The sequence below is a fragment of the Eucalyptus grandis genome, chromosome 1 (genome assembly GCF_016545825.1).
Source record: "Eucalyptus grandis isolate ANBG69807.140 chromosome 1, ASM1654582v1, whole genome shotgun sequence".
Classification (NCBI taxonomy): domain Eukaryota; kingdom Viridiplantae; phylum Streptophyta; class Magnoliopsida; order Myrtales; family Myrtaceae; genus Eucalyptus; species Eucalyptus grandis.
Window position 1 is genome coordinate 35702787 of NC_052612.1, and position 25313 is coordinate 35728099.

The 25313-nt window shown below is 36.7% G+C and overlaps 1 pseudogene; it reads left to right on the plus strand.

The window, feature by feature from the left end:
* The first annotated feature begins 208 nt into the window (after positions 1 to 208).
* Positions 209 to 5803, plus strand: LOC104435482 (annotated as a pseudogene).
* Positions 5804 to 25313: the final 19510 nt, after the last annotated feature.

Here is a 25313-nt window from a genome sequence, read left to right on the forward strand (position 1 = left end):
GTTTGCATTCATCCAAATTAAGCACGGTGTGTTGAGGACAGCTGTTTTGAAACCAAATAAAAGAAGAAGAAGAAGATAAATTGCAATGCTCGTAGAATAGCGTGAGTAAAAATTTGCACTGAAAGCAACTAAAAACTTTTTCTGTGACGGTTTCCACAACAACCCCTATATAAAGGATGGTTAGCATATGCTTGCAATAAACTTCGCAATGGCTCTTCCTATTCTGTGCCCAAGCTTCCTTCCCTCCTCGATCCACCATAATCAACCCTCTCTCTTATCCTTTCGACACCTTCGCTCCTCCTCCTCCACTGCCTCCATCTCCTTCGGCGCTCACTTCATGACATGCGCTTTGAAGATTGAAGATCAAGAGACTGCGGGACGCTCGGCGAATTGGTAACCTAGCGTTTCGGACTATGGCTTTGTGCAGTCACTTAATGTTGATTACCCCGTAATGATCTTCTTTTTTCGGCACAAAACCCAGCCTAGCTTAAGTACTCTGGAAAATATTCACATTTAGTCCTGAATTTGCATTCTTTTTTCCTATTTGGTCCTCACTTAGAAAAATTCCCTATCAAACTTTTTGGTCTATGGTTCTGACATTTTGAAGCTCATGTCCATGTCAATGCTAGCTGAAAATATAATATGGAAAAACTCGTCACTATTGTGGATAGTCAATTCGCCAAACTACAAAAACAATAACTCAAGACAAATTTAAGCAAATTTCACTAACACTTCATTCCATATTGGCACTGATTATTTGAATATTGGACTTCTGTTGGCATCGATTAATACGTCGGCTTCACTTTGCTGTGTTCAAATTTTAAATTACCACGTTGACCAAAAAAAAAAGAACATAAGTTCGGTGAGCGAAGTGCACTTCTTCCCTATTTTCTGTTTACTTTGATGGGAGGGTCCACAAATTCCAGAACGACATAAAAACAAAAGAAAAACTGTACTTTGAATTAGATATATTGATATATACTTCTCATTTCTACTTTTGTATATGATTTATATACGACATTCGTGTTGGGAAAATAGCGCTTCGTATTGGGTAGAACAATGAAGTCGGATCGTTAGAGTACTCAAGTCGGACTTTGAGGCGTGATATCACTTTCTTTAAGGATTTATTTGCTCCACAACGTTGCTAATGGTCACCGGCAAAAATCCTCCAGGATATAACAAAGTCTCGGATGAGAATACTAGATAGCAATTCTAGTACTTCTCCAGGGTCTCTCATGAGAAACAATTAGAAACAATGACTGTAGTTTCTCTCAAAAGAAAATGAAAAAATGGAAGAAGATATGTGTTTGATCTCAAAACAAACGTATTTATCTTTTTCTTTCGAATAGAGGCAACTCTTCAAAAGGTTGCAAAAGAAAAAAAACAACCTTTCGTGAAAAAGTACGTCTCAAAGGTTACGTTGAAAAGACATAAGAAATTCGGAATTAAATAAATAATAAATTAAAAATAATTGTAACTTTTCATGAACAGTCGCATTGTTTCAACAAGATTTTGTAGTTAATATTTTATATAAATAAATCCGAATTTTCTCAATAAATAAAATAATGATCATTGGTTAATGCCAAATCTCGTCCACGTGCGCACTCACATCTTTTCGATGTGGGACAAGGCACCTCTCAATTTGTTTTATAAACAAATTACCAACAATTCGAGATACGTAACACACACATTCATCCACTGCCACGGTATCAAATTTACAAGCAACCACAACAATATTATATAGGAGATATCAATAAACCTGGTCAAAAGGCATATTCTCAACATGTAGCAAGAGCTCAACAGTGCCTATTCAGATGTTGTGGCAACTATATTGAGAATCGATCTGTTTCAATACGAGAGGCAATATTCAAGTCTGCTTGTGCATTAACTTTGATTAAGATCTCATTTTTCCGAGTTTTCTTGTGCCTAGGAGAGTAAATATACGGAGCAAGTTCAAAGGTTGAAAAAAGAAGTCAAGGGTCTATTCGATGGGGAAATGAATAAGGTGGCCAAGCTCGAGTTCATTGACATGGTTCAAAGACTTGGACTAGGATATCATTTTGAGACTGAGATCAACAATGCTTTATGTTCCATCTATAACAACACTGAAGATCATCAGCTTTCGAATGATCTCTATGCCGCTTCCCTTTGATTCTAGCTACTTAGACAACATGGATACAACGTGCCGCAAGGTACTCACCAACTAGTTTACCTTTTGTGAATCATGTTGACACATCAAATTTTACCCTACCATTCCTTCTGTTGGACATATATAGATGTGTTTCAAAGGTTTGTGAGCAAGACTGGCACAACGAAAGGCTCAATGAAGATGTGAAGGGGCTTCTTGGTCTTTATGAAGCTTCTTTTCATGGATTGGAAGGCAAAACCATACTTGATGAAGGTTGGAACTTTGCTTCTAAGCATCTGAAGGATCCAAACCTCAACGAAGTTCCCACTAATTTAGCAAGCAAAATGCGTAATGCATTAGATATGCCGATTCACTGGAGCCCAAACAGGCCAAAGGCCTGGTGGTTCATGGTCATGTATGAGAAAAAGCAAGACATGATCCCCTCTTTGCTAAGATTGGCTAAAATAGACTTCAATTTAGTGCAGTCAATCTACAAGAAGGAAGTCAGCATTCTGGCAAGGTATGCACAAGCACTCTATAGTTCATAGATGCAATCTAGCAAAGTAGGAGCACATTTTGATTGACTTACTCATCAATGACAAATTTTTCAGGTGGTGGGTTGAACTTAGGGCGGACAAGATGACCTTCTTTAGGACCTGTATATTTGTTTTCGAACCTCAATATACAGCTTTCAAAGAATTGAGTTCAAAGATCAATTGTATGGTGACACTTATTGATAACATTTATGTTATTTATGGGACACCAAAAGAGCTTGAGGTCTTAACAAATTTCATTATCAGGTTTGCATAATGTCACCACCATCATTATTTTCCCTTGTAACTGTTATTGCCAAGAAAAAAGACGGAATTAATTAGTCTATGAACAGGATGCCCAGAACAAATCCTAAAAGTTATATATTGTGAAATTAATTCTTTGATGTGCTTTTCCCATTTCATGTTTTGTATCAGCTCGTTTTTCTTCTATGTAATTGATTGGTTTCGGCCAATAAAGTTATGGTATGCACCAATTTTCTTTGTTATTACTAAAAAGTGTAATGAGTAACGGTAAAATTTATAAGATTGTTGAAATGGCAATAACTTGTTGATAACTTGTCGAGGCGGGACATTACAAACATTGATCAGCTTCCTCCAATCATAATAGACAGTTTTATGGTCTTGCAACATGACCAACGGGTATTAGACAATGAGAGAATGAGGAATCAATCCCATCCCTTACCTATGGAAATTGGTAATCTCGACTTGCTAAATCTTTCACCTAATAATTTCTAGCGCATGCCAAGCAACTCATTTTCTACTTCTAACTTTCCTTATGACTTGTCTTTGAACATTGAGAATTCGTGAAAGTATGAGAAAAAAACCTCCCTCGACTAGGTCAACAACACACTTTCGAATTTCAGTTCTATAGTGGGCCGATGAATGCAAGGCGTATATGACGGAGGTCTATTGGTACGACAAGGATATTAAACCGACACTAAAGGAGTAAATGGACGTTGCGGTGGATTCAACCGGAGAGCTGATTTTGCTATTGGGTAGCTACTTCCTAACAATAGGCAAAGTGATGGAAGAGGAGACAAAAGAACACTTGAAGTACCAAAACTTGACATAGATGGATACTTAAGTGTTAAAAGTTACTGAAAGTAACACTAAAGTGCTACTTTTTTTGAAAATAAGACACCTGAGTGCCAAGTCGGGCGAAGGTGGCCAAGAATCTTATGTGATAATTTTTTAAAAATATAACTTGTCTATATGGCACATCGAAGAGCTGAGTCAGCAACGAATAGCCAAAACGATGTTGTTTTGTCTCTTTTTTTAAAATAATTTTAATATAAATATTAATTAAATTAAATTACGAGGGCTCAGCCCTCGCCACCTGCAATCTCCATCTTCCTTTCCTTTTTCTAAATATTTTTATTTTTATCTTTTAATTTAAGTAATTTTATATTAAGTATCTACCCACATCAACGGCAAAACGATGTCGTTTTTGCACTTGTCTATCCATGTTGGCATGCAAAACAACGTTATTTTGCACTTGCCTCATTGATCAATCGCCACATCAGCATTTTGGTCGGATTTTCTCGCCGTTAGTACTTAACTAATCTATTTTGCTTCGATTTCGACACTTAAGTATCACTTTCATAACTTTTGGCACTTAAGTATCCCCCTGTGCCAAATTTTGACACTCTAGGTATTTTTTTATCCGAAAGAGGGACTTGATTATGTGTTGAAAATCCCTAGTCTCATGCATTCTTCCACCAAGATCCTTTGATTCAATGATGATCTCAATACATCATTGGTAACTTGCCTTGATAGTTGTCCTTTCCTTATAAATGATCTCTCATGAGAAATACACATTATTGGAATATCCACAGTGATGTGCTATTCTTCTTTATTTCTCGTATACAAATGTGAAATGAATTTGGGGACGTATGCTTGCAACCCATATTGTTGTCCATGCTTAGCATGAATTGACACAAGGAGACAACTCAAAGGCGTTGGAATGCTACATTAATGAAACTGGCGCTTCAAAAGAGGCCGCACGAGAACATATCAGGCGTCTGTTGCACGAGACGTGGAAGAAAATGAACAAAGAAGTGTTTGAGGACTACCCATTCTCTAAGTTCAGGCCTTTTCTCGATGCCTATTTGAATTTGGCACGAGCTTCTCATTGCTTTTACGAGTATGGAGATGGAGATGGCCTTTTGCGATATTACTTTTTTTTAAGGATTTATTTGCCCCACAACGTTACTAATGGTCACTTGGCAAATATCCTCCAAGATACAACAAAGTCTTCAATGAGAATACTAGATAACAATTCTAGTATATATCTAGGGTCTCTATAGGAAACAATTGAAAAGATGGTTATATTTTTGGAAAGAAGACTCGAAAAATGATTTTATACTCGTTCATCCAAAAAACTAACATATACACATATATGTATGTATGTATATAAATCGATGTTAAAGAGCATAGGCAACTTTTCGAGAAAGGTTACAAAGTGAACAAAGGCATCCCTTTGGAAGAAGTTGCAAAATGAAAAAAATGCAATTCTTTGGGAAAGTGCAATAATATAAATAAATAAATAAATAAATAAATATATATATATATATATATATATATATATATATAGGCAACTTTTTGTGAAAGGTTACAAAGTGAACAAAGGCATCCCTTCGGAAGAAGTTGCAAAACGAAAAAAATGCAATTCTTCGGGAAAGTGAAAACTGAAAGACTATAATTTCCAAATATTGTCTTGAAAAGACACATATAAAAATTTGAAATAATAAAGTAATAATAAAAAATAATAATTTTTAATAAATAAAATTCTGAATTTTCATAATTTCTAAAAATACTTAATAAACAAAAACAACCTTTGAACTAATACAAAGTTAATAAGACAACCATAGGAGAACATATTGGGCATTTGGTACTTTAGAAGAAAATGAGCAAAGAAGTGTTCAAGGACTACCCATTCTTTAGGTTTAGGCCTTTTCTCATTGCTTATTTGAATTTGTCATGAGCTTCTCATTGCTTTTACAAGTGTGGAGATGGAGCTTGTCATTGATTTTATAAGTGTGGAGATGGACATGGCCTTCCTAGTCACCAAACCAAGGACCATCTTGTGTCGACCATATTTGAAATCGTGCCCCTCAATTAGGGATGTGTTATTGACCTAGGTCTTGCTATAGGAGAGAGCCTTTAATCTTATGTGTTATTATAGTTGGGAACATATGGCATTGAATGGCATGATATCACTTTCTTTAAGAATTTATTTGCCCTACAATGTTGTTAATAGTCACTAACAAATATCCTCCTAGATACAATGAAGTCTCAAATGAGAATACTACATAACAATTCTAGTATATCTTAAGGGTTTTTCCTAGTAATAATTGAAAAGATGGTTGTAGTTTTGGAAAAGAGACTCGAAAAATGATTTCATACTTATTCATCCAAAAAACTTAACATATATATATATATATATATATTGTTAGAGAAAACATTTCCAAGAGATTTTGATAATGCCCAAACTATCCTTAGTATATTACTTACAATGTTATTTACATATGTTTGGACCAAAGGACTACACAATATCATGGTATGATCCATCAGAAAGAAGTTTGCAAATGTCCTATTATTACAAATAGTGCTAGTCAACCAAAAGATCATGTACCGATGAGGTTGATGGTAATGTGACAACCAAGTATATCAATTAATGTTCGTTGGGTTAGCTAAAAAGCCGTTGAAAGATCTGGATTCGCATAGCAGCAAAATTGGAATAAAGCATGTAAAAGAGTAGCTAGAGTGTCTGATAGGTTAGTTAGAGACAGTAGTGAGAAGAAAGTAGCAGTTGCTATTTTTGGTTAGTCTATAGAAGTCCCAGGAAAAAAGCTGTATGAGCAGTATATTCCTAGATAGCATCTTAATGAAAAACTCTTTAACGGTCATCTACTTCTATAAACCAACCTCAACGGATAGATTGAGGAAAAGTATAAAAGAACCAAAAGAGAGTGTGCCACATAAAAGATCAAGTAGCTCACGTATGGGACGCTGCAGGTAAAATGAAGAAAACCTTCCCTTTTCTTTTATCCCCCTTAAAGATAAATTGATAGTAAAATATATAGTGTGCCCCCTTTTTTTTTTGTCTTCTAGTGACAAAACATATCCTCCTTGTTTCATTGCTTATTTTAATCCTCAACAAAATTCGGTTTAACAAATTGTTATCTGAATGTAAACTCGAGACATTAATTTAACAATTAGTATACTCCATTTAGATATTTCTTGAGATTGACAATCATTCATTTTTTAGCAATTTCTCCCTTAATATGAAAAATAGTAGCTTATTGAAAAAGAACTAATCTATTAGAAAACTAGTTTAAACATGGCAAATTATTAGCAGATAAGAAATTTTTAAATAGTTTCACGAATCAAGCTACTAGAAAAATCTCATGTCACTTCTCCTAGTGCTTGAATTTTGATCTAATTTAGTAGACGAGACTATTGCCAGGTAAAATATATAATTTAGGATATTGCGCGTTGAAAGATAACCGCATCTTCGAAGCATTAAATATATAAAGTTTCATCTACTAATCACATCTTGAACGTCTTTGTACCGCTCTTCAAGCATGACAATGCTGTATAGTCAACACGTTTCTCTCCTCCCTTACGTGGCTCTCGCATATTTGATGCGGTCAATTATTTAGGTCGGAGGTCACCTATAAAGAAGTCTCCCTTTGAGGCATGATCCACGTGAAATGGACCACTTTGTGGTCCACGCTGTCGTAATTACAGGCTTCCAAGCAAACTGGCGGTTCTTGTAATGCTCTTCAAGCATGACAATGCTGTATAATCAACAGATTTCTCTCCTCCCTTAGGTGGCTCTCACATATTTGATACAGTCAACTATTTATGTCGAAGGTCACTTAAAAGAAGTCTCCTTTTTGAGGCATGATCCACATGAAATGGAGGGCTTTGTTGTCCACACTATCGCAGTTACAGGCTCCCAAGCAAACTGGTGGTTTGTAGATTGTAATTTTAAAACATTATTTCGTGACCACAAGACAGATTATAACTTTGGTATAGTATCCTTTAATTCAACGAATTATTGATGGAAGCTTGTTGATTATTAAGACGAAATCATAATCAAAACGAGAAGTTGGTGTCCATGAATGAGCTCCAATTATTGATGGAAGCTCGTTGATTAGTGATATACTGAGCAATGATAAACAGCCTGTGATCTATGTAGGTTGCTCAAGATCATGAGTTTGGTTGATGATGACATGGACGATTTCAATGAGGTATTGCAATAAATTACAATCGATGATTTCCTTTTCCTTGACATTTTAACAAATGGATAAATGTGTAGGGCGCATCAGATGCATGAATCTACACGCTGTGCACCATCACCAATCACCATCCAACCCACTATCCACTAGCTCGAATTTGGAAACAAATTCTCAAAATTGGAGCTCATTCATGGACACCGACTTCTCGTTTTGATTATGATTTCTCAGTCTTAATAATCAACAACCATCATAAGTTACATCTGTAGAGCAGATTTTCTATTGTGGGCATTGTAGGACACCACGTACGGGGAAAGGGTTTTTAACGTGAGAGATGTCCTACAACTCAAAGCCACCCTAACCAAACCTATATCAACTTTGTGTTAGCGACGCCCTATCCATTAGGGGCGGCTAAATTTTGGGGGCATTAGATTTGGCTTTTCTTTCGGGGGCGTGTCTCTCAAAAACAGTTGCTACACGATATTCAATCGACAGCCAACGACCTATAGCTTTGAGTGCAGAGATCTCCAAGCTCGGGATTTCGTTCGGCGTTCGGTCTATTTTTTATACAGTGCTTCGCATTTATTCCTAACGGAACGTCGCAAAGATGTTCTATGACATTTTCTTACCGCTTCTTCTAGAAATTTGGAGACTCCTCACTCATTTTCTTTTCTTTCATATGTTTGCCTCTTTTTTTTTTTTTTACTCAATGGTCTACGAGAGAATGTTTTTATAATTTGAGATACTGATTTTGATAAAAAGGAAAGTAGAAAATTCTGGGCTTTTCATGATAGTTTGCATTCGGGAAAATTGCGAGTTCCATAACTTTCGTTCCACGCTCACTAGAGTGCCATAGTTATTGTGTTTACCTGAGTGCTATAATTTTTCTTGACTTATTTGAGTGTCAAAAATTTTTAAAAAGAAGACCCCCAATTTGGCTTTGGCTTTGATTGTCTTGAGCAGCAAGAAGGATCGAAAGCATACCGAGAGTTGAAGCAACTATCTTGGTTAGCCCTCAGCATTTTTTCGTTTGTTTCCTGTGAGGATTGGTGGGAGATTTCCTAATTTTTCCTGAATTATGTGTATCATCAAATGTTTGAGCATAGCAAGACTGTGTTTTCTGCCGAAGATCCTGAATAATATATAATATTGGAATTTCGTTTATCCATTTCCAAGCTCATTATTGATCGTTGCAGCTTATGTTTTTCGCTGTGCGACTTTTTTGTCTTTTTTGTTTTTTTGGTCAGTTGCTGTGCGACTTTAAAAAGGAGCAATCATCAGAAAGATGAGCCTCCAGCTAGCTTGGTACAGTTTCGTGAAGTCAGTTGATTTTGCGCTCTGTTTTTTCTGCAACTCGCAGTTTTCTATTTTCACTGTCTGGTCAATCACGACGGAAGCATTCCCGCTTCAATCCTCCTCCAATTGGATTAGTAATTCCTCTGACAATTACCGGTAGATCCCTAAACGGGGAGAAACATATGGCCCCGGCTCACTTTGCAGACCGCTTCGTCTGGACCATATTCGCACGATCGGGAGCCACTTGTTAAGCTCTTGCTCTCCACTGCAAATTTTGGCAGCTAATATTGCCCCAATTCGCTAAGGGCTTCATGAACACGACGAATTTAAGCCAAATTGTTGATTTAGGACAAACAAATGTGATACACATTGCCGTTTCTGCTGATTTCACTTTGCCAGCAAGTTACGTTAGATCTTTTATGTCAGCTTTGTTGGAAAAAGCTAATGAGAATAAATAAGTTTGTCTGAGGCATGCAAGACTTCTGACAGCTATCTTCCAAGATACAACAGATCTTCTATATTTCACACTGAATATGTCACGCCCCGATCCTCGAGCACGTGCCCATCCCTCGGTGATCAATAAATATGCGACGTCCTAGGACGCGTCGCCGACCCATTCATTTTAATATGCATATGGAAGCGAATAAATACCCCTGAAAACAAATGCTTGGGATAGAAAGAAGCAGGAAACCAAATCACCACCAAAACACTTCTCTTATAAACATAGGTTTATGTACAACACTGGTTTGTTTACAAAAGACCAGCTCAACAAAAAAGGAACTGTCCTATGACTAGCTAGTCAAACACGTTTGCCGATTCTTCGGTCTCCACCTCCCCAGACTCCGAGACTTGGGATCCTCCACGACCGCTATCTAGGGACCTGAAAATGTTGAGCCCATGACGAAATGAGACAATATTTCAGCAAGTTCACCCCCTAAATTTCAACTAGGAAGGAAATACGCCTAGAGACCTAACCACACAAGTCAGAAGACTTACCTTGCCTTAGTTCCTTCTTGCACGTTAGTACAATTCATAAACCCAAACAATCGATCTAATCAATTGATTCAATCAATTTGATCGCTCATACAAGCGTGATCCACTGACACACATCGGTCCATCAATTCAATTACTCCAATCAATCATGGCTCACACAAGCATGAACTACCGACACACATCGGTCTATCAATTTAATAAATCACTGCTCACACAAGCTGAGATGCACTATTGCTCCCACAAGCTGACTTCTATCAATGCTCACACAAGCTGACTTTTACCAATGCTCACACAAGCTGAGCTATTATTGCTCTCACAAGCTAACTTATCATTGGGCTCACACGAGCTATTCGATCAATACTACTCACACAAGCTGCTATGGTACTTAAAAATCACATTCATTGTCAAAACCCGACACCCGGTATTTTTTAGTTAAATACCAAAACTTCACCAACATTACTCAATTTCACCATACAACATTCAATCATGGAAACTAAACACACCACTGTGATCAGCTCGAAATTCTATCAAGCGGCTCTCGAAAATATTAATTAATTTAATTTAAATATTATAATATAATTAAATAATATTTAACTTAAATAATTAATTAAAAGGTCTAAACATGATTACACTAATAATTAATTAAATTAAATTAAATTGGTTTTGCAGCTGAGTTGCGGGCTTGGCTTGGCCGCGGAACCGGGCTAAAGACGTGGGTTGGAAATTTGCATGGCTACAGGTTGATTCGGTGGGAATGTGCAAAGGTTGAGGTCAAGGAGATGGGCTGACGTGAAGAAAGATGGGCGACTGAGGGGGTGCATGACAACCATTCTGTTCCAGAAATAGTTTCTGGAACAGAAATAGATTTTTCTATTTCTATTTCTAGAAGAGTTTCTAAGGAAAAATAACCATTTGATAATGACACAAAATTTCTACTCTAAAAATAGAAATTCGTTTGATAACGACATAAAATTTCTTCATTTCCGGGTCGCCGGCTGGTGACCGGCGGCGGCAGCGGCGACCGACGATCGGCGGTAGCAACCGGTGATTGGCGATCGGCGGCGGGGGCGATCGGCGAGCGGCGACTAGTGATGGCGGCCGGCGATCGATGACTGGCGGCGGCGGCCGGCGACCGGCGGCGACGACCGGCGACGGCGGCGGGCGACAACCAGCGGCGGCGCCGGCGACGGCCGGGGTGGGTGGCGGCGACCGGCGGGTGGCGGTAGCGGGGGGGCGGCGGCCGACGACCGGTGACCGGCGGCGGCGACCGGTGACGGCCGGCGGCAGCGGCGACGGCCGGGGGTGGGTGGCGGCGACCGGCAGGTGGCGGCAGCGGCGGGGGCCGGCGGCCGGCGACTGGCGAAGGAGGAGGAGGAGGCAAGACGTCGTAGAGGAGATGAGAGTTACCGAAATTAGGGTTTGTGGGAGAAATTATTTCTGATTTTTTTTTTCATAAATAGAGAAGTAGATTTTTTCTATTTATGATTTCTCTTCCAAACCTATTTCTGGAATAGAAATCTATTCCAGAAATAGAAAAACGGAATAGGTTTATCAAACAGATTTCTCTTCCAGAAATAGGTCTGGAACAGAAAAACTATTTCTGGAACATAAATTTTGGTTATCATGCACCCCCTGAGTTTGCTGGTGGGGTGCCGTCGGTGGAGATGTCGCGGATGCGTGGGGCAGTGGAGCTGTAGCGTTGAACGTTGACTCGATGGAGCTGGCAGTAAGGAAGAAGCATCTTCGACTAAGCTGTTGGGGACGTACGGTAGCTGGCGGTCAACAGCCGGGGAGTCTGCGAAGACAAATGAAGGTGGAGCAGCTTCGGTGGCAGAGGAGAAATGGGCTAAGGAAAGGAGCTGCTACAGTCGCTGCTTGGGGAAAGGTTGACTTGGCAGCTGCAAAGGGGGACAGACATGTGGCAGCTTGGATGGAGATTCTGTGGAATAAGTTGCACAAAGGAAATAGAGGGAGTTACAGGCATGAGGGAGAGAGAGAACGATGTGAAGAGAGTTGCTCCATAGGAAATGAAAGAGAGGCAGCGAAGGTGGGAAGCAGCTGGAAGTGCGAAGGAAGCAATGGTAGGGGGGAAAAGTCAACAAAAAAATATCTACACAATTAATGTTTGGTCCCCCAAAGTCTCCATGTCTATCCCCCTTGTCCCCTCAATTACTTTCTTGCATATAATCCCACAAATTACTCAATTTTGGTGCCAAAGTTGTAGCCCCCATCCAAGGCTCCAAATTTCCCAAAATGAGCTTCAATTTCTTCACAAATTCCCTAATTCGATGTCCACTTTTGCTGCGGAGGAAGCCCACACCGTTTCCTCAAGTTCCCATCCCCAAATAACTCATGAAGGAGGCCAAAAATCCCTTCAATTTGGCCCATCCGAATTTTCGTTCTTTTCCGAATCGTCCGAATTGATTTTTTATAAAAATTTTGAACTCACCGAAAATTCTTCGGAGGATGAGTCGACATTCCTAAAATAAATCGTGACATGACAGAACTTTCACTTTCTGAAATCAAGTTCAAATTCGCGGTTAATTTCAATTTGATGCGATTTTAGCGTGACTTAACCTACCGGCTAGCTTTTAGAAACTTTTAATGCAATTGATCCGTGATCGATTATTTTTTAGCCACATTGTACATCCTCGACACATTGGTGACTCTCGATTTTCATAAAAATCTCAAGATTTCAAGTACGGGCACAGGGTACCAAAACGACAGAGAAATTGGTCTAGTTTCGATTGACAAGAATTGTGCAATTAGACGGAATCACCCACACTTAATCATATACCTTTGTTGAGTCGACCTATCTCCGATCTCTAATCGGTCTGTGCCGTAATGACCATTGCAGATTTGCACAGTCAAGCAGTCGATTCCTGATTGAATTCTAAAGTCTATTGCGTTTAGATACTTTAACAGCTTCACCTGATAGATTAGTTATCCCGTGAGTGATCAACTCAGGGAAAAGAACTATAGGCACGTCGATGAAAAGCCCGACTCATTCAATTAAAAATAGAATTGGAAAATGATGTCATAGAATATTGGAAAGAGTAGAAACAATATTGCGTATAAACCAGCAAGGAAAAGGAAATGGAAGATTTTTTAAAGAAATGATATTCTTTCTTTCATTCAGTGTATATTTCAAGATTGTCTTATGAGATTTTATTTTTATATTCAGACAAAATAGAGCCGTTAAAAGAGCTGTTATAAAATAATGGATAATTTATTTGAGAAATAAATTAAATGTTACAAAATGATTGAAAAGCCGTTATATGACCGTTAAGAAACCATTATATAACCATTAAAAATAATGATGGTCTTCAATGTGGTCATAACTTTTATCGAAACTATTATTATAAATATTTCAAAATAGTATTGAAATTTCCAACAATCCCCCACATACTTCAAAAGATTTTGAAAAAAAAATTAAGAATGATGCTGGGTTATTGGAGTGTAATGCATCAGAACTAGTGCTTGTTAGGCTATAAACTAGCCCTAGAAAAATGAAATATAATTCACGAAATTATTGGTGAAGTTTGAAACTTCTATGAACCAAAAATTTCTTTTGTGAATTATAATTTTCATTAATCACATTGCACTTCCACAAACTTTGTTGTTCAACGCAATTTTGCGCTAATAGTCCATGCGTATGCTTGATTTTTTCATAAATGCTTTAGAGATTTTCGCCAAAAAATTCTCATAGGACTAGCCCCACTCCATACTTATATAGGTGATTCCATCAAGTGTATTCTACAGCTTAATACGCTACCAATAATGGCTATGGAATTTCATCAAGAGCTTAGCTCAACCTCTTTTTCCTTGCAGTTTTGCACTATTCTCATCTTAGGATGGACAATAATTTTTAATAATGCATCACTAGAACAACAAATAACTTGTTATTACCCATATGGACATGGGATCGCCAATCACATAGGTTGGGTTACCATCACTGTTATTTTTCTTCAATTGGCTTAAGTCCCATTCCCCTCAATGTGTCATAAATTAATTTTCTTCCCACAGGTTTGGTCAAAGGATTGGTCAAATTCATTTCTGACTTTACAAAATCGATAAAAAATAATTCCATCTTTAAGCAGCTGCTTTACTACATCATGTCTCAATCAGATGTGTCTATTTTTACCATTGAAAGTTCTATTCTTTGCAATGGCTATTGCCGCTTGGCAATCATAGTGCATAAACACGGAAAGTGTCAGTTTCATTCCCAAATGAATATCCGATAAGAGGTTCTTTAACCACTCAGCCTCATTGCCAGCCAATTCTAGAGCCACAAACTCTGACTCCATTGTGGATTTAGCAAATATTATTTGTTTGGCTGATTTCCAAGTTACAGCACCTCCACTAAGGGTGAACACATATCCACTAGTGGATTTTGTCTCATCTGAATCCGAAATCTAATTAGCATCACTGTATCCTTCTAATACAGTGGGAAATCCACCATATAAAAGACCATAATTCATGGTTCATTTCAAATATTTCATTAATCTACTCAAAGCAGTCCAATTATCATCACTGGAATTTTGTGTATATCTGCTAAATCTACATACAACATAAGCTATATCATGTCGAGTATAATTTATCAAATGCATCAAACTCCCAATAATTTGACCATACTTGGAGAGCCACACCATTCCCTTTATTTTTCACTACTTGGATATTAGAATCATAAGGAGTATTTATATGTTTGACATCAAAGTGATCATATTTTTTAAGTAGCCTCTTCACATAATGCGCTTAAGTAAGCATTAGGCCACTATCACTCTTTACAATTCTAACACCCAGAATAATATTAGCTTCCCCCATGTCCTTCATATCGAATTTAGAAGTCAAAAAACATTTTTTTTTCATTCACAACATCAATACACGTACCAAAAATAAGCATGTCATCAAAATATAAAATAATAATTATAGATTCAACATCAACGGATCTGTGTATACACATTTATCTACTCCAATAGAGAAAATCCATTATTAGCTAGAACCTCATCAAATTTCTTATGCCATTGCTTTGGCGCTTGCTCTAAGCCGTATAAAGATTTAATGAGTTTACAAACTTTGTTTTCTTGGCCAGGAAAAATACAACCCTCATGTTGCACCATGTAAATTTCCTCTTCCAAATCATCATTTAAAAAAGCCGTTTTAACATCCATTTGGTGAACAACAAGTTTGTAAATAGAAGCTAAAGCAATTGAAACATGAATTGATGAAATTCTTGTAACTGGAGCACAAGTGTCAAAAATAATCAACATTTTGTTTTTGATTAAAACCTTTTGCAACTAATCTTGCTTTATATCAATAGAACTATCAAGATTATATTTCCTTTTAAAAATCCATTTACAACCAATCGGTTTTGCACCGGGTGGTAAATCAACTAATTTCCAAGTTTGATTTTGAAAGATAGAATCAATCTCGATTTTTATAGCTTCTCTCCAAAAATTACTTTATGTGGAAGATATTGCTTCAAAATAAGTCAAAGGATCATTATCAATAAGATAAGTATGAAAATATTCCCAAAAGAAGTTTATTCCCTTATTCTTTTGCTCCTTCTCAATTCATCATTTGAATTTTCGAAAAATGTTTCTATGAAGAGGTGCAAGAGAAATAGTATCAATACTTAATGGAAAAATATGCTAAAAAAATTCTGCATTTTTTGTCTCAACTATAGTATTATTATCAAACACGTCACTTTTTAATACAAGAAATCTATATGTAGCACTATGTTCAACATAACCAATAAACATGCAATCAAATGATTTATAGCCTATTTTCATTTTCTTAGAATTAGGAAGCATAACCTTAGCAAGACACCGCCACACTTTCAAATATTTTAAATTAGGACGATAACATTTCCATAATTCATAAGGTGTTTTACCTATTTTTATTATGAGGTATTCTATTTTGGATGTGACATGCAAATAAAATAGCATCACCCCATAAATTATTTGGAGCATTAAAACTAACAAGCATAGAATTCATCATCTCTTTCAAAGTCCTATTTTTCCTTTCAACTATGCCATTAGATTTGGGGGAATAAGGAAGTGTAGTTTCATAAATTATTCCTTCCTTTTCACAAAATTCGTTAAACAATACATATTCTCCACCTCTATCCAATCTAATTTTTTTTATCCTTTTATTCAATTGGTTTTCTACCTCAGCTTTATACAAAAGGAAAATATCAAAAGTTTCATCTTTATGCCTAAGCAAATAAACTTTAGTAAATCTAGAATAATCATCAATGAAGGTCATGTAATATTATTTACCTCATCTAGTCATAGTTTGTTTTAAATCTCCTAGATCAATATGAATTAAACTCAACAAATCTGATTCTCTATTTACATAAATACAAGGCTTTTTTTGTTAATTTTGTTTCGGCACATATTATACATTTATTAAAACATGGGTTTTTAATTCCAGAAATTAAACCTTATTTTTGTATTTTCTTAATATAAGAAATACTAACATGACCTAATCTACCATGCCATAAATCAATAGATTCAACCAAGTAAGCAAAAGTAGTAGCATTTTCATTAATAACATTGGAAACGTTAAGAACAAAAAGTCCTTGATTACAATAACCCTTTCCCACAAAGAAGTTATTTTTTGTCATTACAATCTTATTAGATTCGAATGACACCATCACCCCAACCTTTCCTAAAAGAGGTACAGAGACTAGGTTTGCCCTTATATTAGGGACATGTGATACATCATTTAGGGCTAAAGGCTTGCCATATGTGAGCTTGAGAAGAACTTTTCATTTCCCAAGAACTTGAGCTAATTTTGAATCACCAAGATAAATAATTTATTCTCCTTCCCCTACTAGGGTATAGGAGAAAAATGCATTTTTGTTTGCACAAATATGCTTGGTAACACCTGAGTCTACCACCCACTCTTTCACATTAGCCACGATGTTGGCTTGGGAAATAACTATAACAATTATATCATTAGAGTCATATACTTTAACCAAATTGACTTTTGGTTTAGCAGGATTGTAATTTCCCATTATTCTCTTTCTGCGGTGCGTTGCATGATGACCTAGTTTTCCACAAACAAAGCAAGAGCCTTTCTTTTTGAAGGTGGGGTGAGCAACCTTGGGTTTGTAATCAGGTTTTTTTATTATTATACCTATTTTGGCGATGTTGAAATTTGCCTTGCACCAAATTTGCCCTTGTAGCAATTTCCTTAGCTTTGGCAACTTTAATCTTCTTGCGAGTTGTATTCTCAATGATAATATGCACAATCAGATCGGCTAGTGACAATTGCTTGTCCTTGTGCTTGAGTTGTTGCTTGTAGTTATTCCAAGACTCAGGCAACTTTTCAATGCTCGCAAATAATTCTTGTAAATTGATGTTTTCTGCCTTCAAGTCCTCCACTAGCTTGTGATATTCATTGATTTGTGTCTTGATCTCCTTATCATTGAACATTTCCCATCGATAATAATTTTCGATTACAAATTTTTGTTTGCCCACATCTTTGACAATGTACTTTGTAACATGGAGTCCCATAATTGGTTTGCTTCCTTGTACGTATAGTAGACATCAAACAATTCATTATAAAGAGTACTAATAATTATATGCCTACATACCTTATTAACGTGTATCCATTGATCTCGCAGCTTGTTATCAGCTGATTCAGCCTCCGTAAGTGCGAAAGCCATGCCGTGCATATCTAGGATAGAGAAAACCCTTTCTTGCCACCTTTTGAAATTGTTGCCATTAAAAACTTCGATCTTCGATATGTCGGGGAATGGTTTGGCATAGGACATATGTGGTAGTGGTGGTAGTGCAACTAGACTGGTGGAGATTGAGGCATCAATAGCAGTATTAACTTGAGGCTCCATGGAAGTTATCCTTAAGATTGTTGGAAAAAGATAATGAGAATAAATAAATTTGTCTAAGGCGTGCAAGCGCAAAGATAAGTACACCTCAAGTGCCATAACTTGGCACAAAGGGACACTTAAGTGCCATAACTTACGAAAGGTACATTTAAGTGCCACATTTGAAGAAAAACGGATCACTTAAGTGCCACTCTGACCAAAGTCCGCCCAAAACGCTGACGTGTCAATTTTCCGGCGAAGCGAGTGCAAAACAACACCGTTTTGCAAGTTGACGTGGCCAAATAATGCAAAAACGGTATCGTTTTGGGCTGACGTGGTAAAACAATAATATAAAAATTAATTAAATTTAGTTAAAATATTTAAAAATAATAATTTTAATATTAAAAAATTTAAACAAATTTAAAAGGGGGAGGCGGCGAGGACCGCGCCGCCGCCTCCTCGCTGTCCTCGGGAAGGCCGGCGACAGAGGGGGAGGCGGCTGAGGACCGCTGCTGCCGCCTCCCCGCCGTCGCCAGGAAGGGCCGGCGACAGAGGGGGGAGGCTCGGCCGGGGTTGCCGGCCCCTGGCCACCGGCGGCGAGGGTTTGCGAGCCCTTCCCTAGATTCGGCGAGGATCAGCGACCCTTGGCCCGGTCGGGCGAGGGCCACCAACCCTTGCCGGATCTGGGTGAGGGGCGCGAGCCCTCGCCACTCGCCACAGATTTGGGCGAAGGTTGCGGCCCTCGCCCAGATCCGGCGAGGGTCGGCAGCCCTTGGCCTGGCTGGGTGAGGGCCGCCAACCCTCATCGCTGGTCGGCCGGGGTCGCTGGGCCCTTGGCCAAGGCCCGGCGACCCGGCCGAGCCTCCCCCTCCGTCGCCGACCCTTCCCAGCCACGGTGGGGAGGCGGCGGCGGCGCGGCGAGGGCCGAGCCGCCTCCCCCTCTTTTTTTTTTTTTAATATTAAAATTATTATTTTAAAATATTTTAACTAAATTTAATTTTAAATTTAATTTAATTAATTTTTATATTATTTTTTTATCACGTCAACCCAAAACAACGCCGTTTTTGTATTATTTGGCCATGTCAGCGTGCAAAACAGCAAAACGGCATTGTTTTGCACTCACTTTGCTGGAAAAATGCCACGTATGCAATTTTGCCGGATTTTGGCCGGATTGGCACTTAAGTGATCAATTTTGCTCCGATTTTAGCACTTAAGTGTACCTTTCGTAAGTTAAGGTACTTAAGTGTCCATTTCTGCCAAGTTATGGCACTTGAGGTGTACTTATCTCGCAAGCGCAAGCATTGTCCTTAAGAATAATTCCGCCCCTCAAAGTGTGAAACTCGGTGCAATAGGCTTCTGACAGCTATCTTTCAAGATACAACAGACCATCTTCTATATTCCACACTAAATATTGGAAGGAGCAAAAACAACGTTGTATATAACCTAGCAAAGAATAGGAAAGGAAAGATTTTTTAAAAGAAATGATATTCTCTCTTTCATTCAGTGTATATTTCAAGATTGTCTTATGAGATTTTATTTTTATATTTAGACAAAATAGAGCCATTAAAAGAGCCGTTGTAAAATAATGGAGGATTTATTTGAGAAATAAATTGAACATTACAAAACGATTGAAAAGCCGTTAAATGACCGTTAAGAAACCGTCATGTGATCGTTAAAAATAATGATGGTCTTCAATGCGGTTATAACTTTTTACGAAACTATTATTGTAAATATTTCAAAATATTATTAAATATCCAACAAGCTTCACATCGCAGAGCAACGCCAAGCCTCCACCACTTTGTCCTGACCAAATTGACATGATCAGGAGCCACTTGTTTAGCTCCTGCTCTTGATTGCAAATTTCAACAGCTAAGTTTGCCCTAATTCCTTATTTGTGGAGTTAGGATTTCAAGAGCACGATGACTTTAATCTAAATTGTTAATTTAAGGAAAACAAATGTGATGCAAGACCTCTTTTTTGATTATTTTACTATGTTGGTAAGCTACACCGACGTTTTACATTAAATTAAGTTACGACGGATTTTCCGGATACTCGCCAATGGCACTGAGGTGATCAATTTTCACTAAAATTGCATCAAAGTGATTGGGAAAAAGGTTGTGGCATTGAAACAAGCATTATACGAAAGTTATGATACTCGAAGCATCATTTTCCCAAGCTTTTATTGTTTGTAAGAGCCCCTTGAGCCTTTTACACAGTGTTTGTAGCAACAATAAATGAGCGACGCCGATGTTGTTTTCCACCGAATTCGCCACTCTTGAGCATTATTTTGATGCTTTACGTTTTTTGTTTCGAAAAACAAGCACCACCATTAGACGAGCTAGATTTGGAAATTTCGTTGCCATTCGCTGCCATGAGTGCCCTCATGCGCCTCTGCATTTTTCATTAAAAAAAAAAAGAAATCTGAAATTCTCATTTACAACTTCATTTCCAAGGCCAGTAAAACAACTTCATTTACAACTTCATTTTTCATTATCTCGGGTGGAATTCGCATGAAATGGATGGACTGACCAGCCCATAATGACCCCTGCTTCTTGAGCCATAAAACAACGCCTTCTTGAGCGGATTGCAAACCATGAGAATTCATTATGGAAACGAAAACGTACTACTTTTTTTTTTGGGGTAAAAAGAAAATTTCATTCATCTATCATAATTAAATACAAAAGTAACATAAAAATTTTCCTAGCAAACTAAATCCCAACAAAGACACAAAACAAACAAAATCCAAAAAAAAAAAAAGAGCACGGATGCACACTCTTATCCCAAAAGACGAGATGTATTACAGTATCAAAAAACAATCGGTGGTCGATCAACAAAACCGTTAGTGATAGGCACACATCGATATCTTTTTGTCAAAAAACTACAGCTTGCAATGTGCGCATAGAATGTGCATCCTCAATACCATCTGTCATATGGAGAGAATAATCTACTACAAATCAAACACTTCTATAAAAAAAAAAAAAAAACTCCAAAATCTAGAATTAGATTGAGAGATAAAAGCTTTCAAATTTAGATCTACATCTAAATCGGGATAGGAGAGCTTCCGCCAAATTTTAGAGTAGTTATAACAAATATTTTATTTTCTTTTTGGTTGGGGCATAGCAAATATTCCACGTTCCCCCAAAAAAACGAGGTATAAAATTACATAGGAATTTACGTTGCCCATGGGAGTCTCGGACGAGAGATTCTGAAGCGTCTCTTTTGGGGATGATGACTTCAGATTGTCCTTGCGTTCCCAAGTGGGCCTAATTGCATGTGAAATCCCCCATTTTCGACGTACTGACGAGTCCTATCAATACATTATAAGATTCGAGACTCGAAAGGTAAATATATTATCTTACAAATCTGAGAAAAGGCTTGCAATTATGTGAGTTTGTATTATTAAGCGGATGCTGAGTTTTCTAACAATAATCTGAATATCGATAGATGTATACATACAAGGTTGTCGTACACATAGGATGTGCAGTTGCTTTCTTTAATATAAAATTAGATTTCATAATTTAGTAATTTATCCATTAAGGTTTAACCGTCTCAGCATCTTGAATCAAAAAACAAGAATTCTGTCACCACTTTTGTATTTTCTTCAAAATACTTGAAAAACACAAAGAACAATGAAAATAGATATAACAAAAACTTAGCTGCTCTCTCTCGCTTTCAATGTTCTCCTCTTTATAGGATATATCCAAAATATTTATCTCCTAACGCTTGCAGATAACATTAGGGAACAAAATCAAGAATTCCCTAATTTGATATCCATCTTCCACTGCTTTTTTATTTGAATTTCTGATTTTTGCCATTCGTTTCCTTATCTTCTCCGTATCTCATTATTCTGCATAAACAAGGAAAATTCAAATAATCATAAGGAAATCTAAAAAATTTCTCATAGATATTGCATTAATTGTTGCCTAAAATAGGTAAAATAACTCTATTTTTTATAGAGTTATCAAACCCCCAAACTTAACATTTTGCTAGTTTTCGAGCAAAATCAAGCCATAACACAACCTAACAACCTCGACATATTTCCATAATTGCTCAAATTCACAATTAAAAAAAAAAGCACAAATTTCATCCAAACATTGAAATTGATTTATAAGTTAAGACTAATTCTAACTATGTGATCCAAGTGTGTGTGTGTGTGTGAGTCATCATCTTTTTCGAATTATATACAATCCAAATAAATTCACATTGACATGCAACCTCTAAAAAATTCTCAATAATTATGACCAAATCTCATAAGTTTGTTTTTTATTTCTCTCTCCACTAATGTAAGCTAATCATCAAACCAAAAATCAATAGGACTTTTCTTGGTTTGTAATGTAAGGCTAGGCTAAAGGTGAGATAACGGTAATTTTAAGCTCAAATCATCCATCAACAAGTTGATTTCTAGGATCTAATTAGAGCCAATGTCACTGTCCAATTTCACTCATTCAATATAATTTTTTTGCCACCATATATCATCATTCCTTCTTTTCTTTTTCTTTTCTTTTTTTCTTTCTCTCTCTTTTTTTTTTTTTTTTTTGAATTGCTTTATGGTGGAGTTTCTCCCAAAGTCTCTCCTAATATAACATGAAAATTTCCAACCCATTAAGTATCCAAAAGGCTCACTCAATTAAAAGTTGGATGGGAAACCATAAAAGTAATTTTTTTTTTTTTGATAATACACCCCAAACAACCGTAGCAATCACTTTTTTTTTTTTTTTCGTACTCCATTCCTCCCAAATTTCTATTAAGCTCAAATAACTTTTTATCCCAAAATAAAATCAACTTGTTCATAGGGCATGGGATAATGATATAATTTGATAATGGCTAGACTAAACATATGTGGGTGTCAATGAAAAATTGGGTAATAATTAAGGCTCAACGGAGTGACTAGGGATAAATAAACAGGGTTAGCTTGAAAAGCTCAATCGATCCAAAAATTGCCTAAATCATTTTCTTAGTTAAATGTAGTTTAGGATTTTGCCTCAAGAGTCAAACAAATTCTAAAATTTGGGTGAAATCTAAGAAATCACATACTTCACATGAATGTTCTCTAGATTTATACACAATTCAAAAATTAAGGACTTTTAGTGCTCAGTAAGTGGATCAACATAATCAAAGTTAAAATTAACTCACACATCAATTCCAAGTTTAAATAAAATTTAAATTTCCTAAGAATCGCAAAAATTCACAACTAGGAATGTAATCAGGATAAAAAAAAATTAGCCAAAATTTTTGTCTCCTCCCAAACTTGAATGAAGCAGTGTCCTCAATGTAAAAAATAGAAATAGGAAGAAGAAAACTCCCCTGGTTATAGGATAAGTTCATAGATGACCTTGATAATTAAACTCTTGAAATGTGATCCCTAAAAAAATTAACCTGGATAAAACAGAGAAAAGTTAATCTTTTTTTTTTTCTTTTGAAAAACATAAACTTAAAAATAAATGAAAAAAATAATTAAAATGCTTGGTTACCTCCCAAGAAGCGCTTGTTTTATAGTTTTCAGCCAAACTATCTTAGATGTCGCTATTCTAGAGGATGAAGTTCAATGGTGGTCTTTCGCTTGTTGTAACCACCTTCAAAGTAGGGCTTCAAACGCCTCTGAGGTTAAATAGTGGGTTTATATTGTTCCTCCATCAAAATTTTATGCATGCAAATTGAAGGACTAATTCCCTTGATATCAGCTATTTTCCATCCAATTGCACCCTTATGATCTCTTAATACTCTAAGGGGTTTCTCCTCCATCAAATCTATCAAAGAAGAAGATATAATTACCAGTAAAGAAGAAACTTCATCTAAATAAGCATATATCAAATGAGAAGGTAAAGGTTTAAGTTCAAAAATTGGAGGCTCTTCGGTTGATGGTTTAGGCTTTGTTATGTGTTGTCTCAACTCCTCAAATTTAATTATGTGTTGTCTCAACTCTTCAAATTTTATTGCATTTTGCCTTGAATATGGTGGAATTGCCTTCATGAAATTTGCGTACTTCTTTATCTCCTCATTCTGAATATCTTTGTCATTTGGTCAAATCTAACATGCTTGAAGTGGATCTTTAAAAATATTTTCCTGAAAAATCTTATTCACCAACTTTTTAATTGTCTCAACTCTAAAATAAGAATTAGCATCAGTTGGATATTTCATTGCCTTCAAAACATTAAATGAAACAAGATCATCTCGAACTATAAGAATCAACTTCCCTTATTGTACATGAATAAGAGCTCTTCTTGTTGCTAGAAAAGGTCGACCTAAGATAAGTGGTATCTCAAAATCTTCCTCCATGTTAAGAACTATGAAATTTGCAGGAAAGATCGTTCAAAAAAAAAAAAAAAAAAATCTGCAGGAAAGATAAATTTGTCAACTTTTACCAAAACATTTTCCACAATACCTCTCGGATATTTAATTGATCGATTAGCCAGTTGAAGTGACATTGTGGTTGCTTTTACCTCGTCCAATCCTAATTTCTTGAAAACTGAATAAGACATCAGATTAATACTTGCATCTAAATCACATAATACTTTTTCAAAGTAAGAATCCCCAATAGTACAAGGAATAGTAAAACTCACTGGATCTTTTAATTTCGGAGGTAATTTGTTTTGTAGGATGGCCGAACACTCCTCATTTAACTTCACAGTTTCATAATCCTCCAGTTTTCTTTTGTTTGCCAAAATCTCCTTAAAATTTTTTGCATAACTAGGCATTCGCGTTAGGGCATCTGCAAAAGGAATGTTAATGTGCAATTTTTTAAATACATCAAGAAATTTATAAAATTGCTTATCTATTTTTATGCTGCCAAAGTCGCTGAGGGAATGGAATTGGCGGCACATATGGCTTGGGCTTATCTGGAAAAAATTTACTCTTACTTGTCTCCTTTGATTGTTTATTGATCACATCTTCCTTGTCTTTGAAAATCTCATGTTTTACATCTTCTTCTCCCACTTATTTACCACTTCTCAGGGTTATAGCCTTAATGTTTTCAATTGGATTTTTCTCTGTGTTGCTCAGCAAAGAACCTTGTTGTCTTCCTGACATCATGCTTGCTAACTGACCCACTTGCATCTCTAAGTTTCTGATAGAAGCCTCTTGGTTTTGAAATCTCACATCTGTGCTTTTGATGAAGTCATGAGTCGTATTAGTAAGTTTGGTGACTATATCTTCCAAATTTGACTTTGTCTCTTCTGATTGTTTGAATCCCGGTGGTTTCGTCACATTCTGATTATTCTATGAAAAATTTGGATGATTGCGCCATCTTGGATTGTACGTGTTGGAGT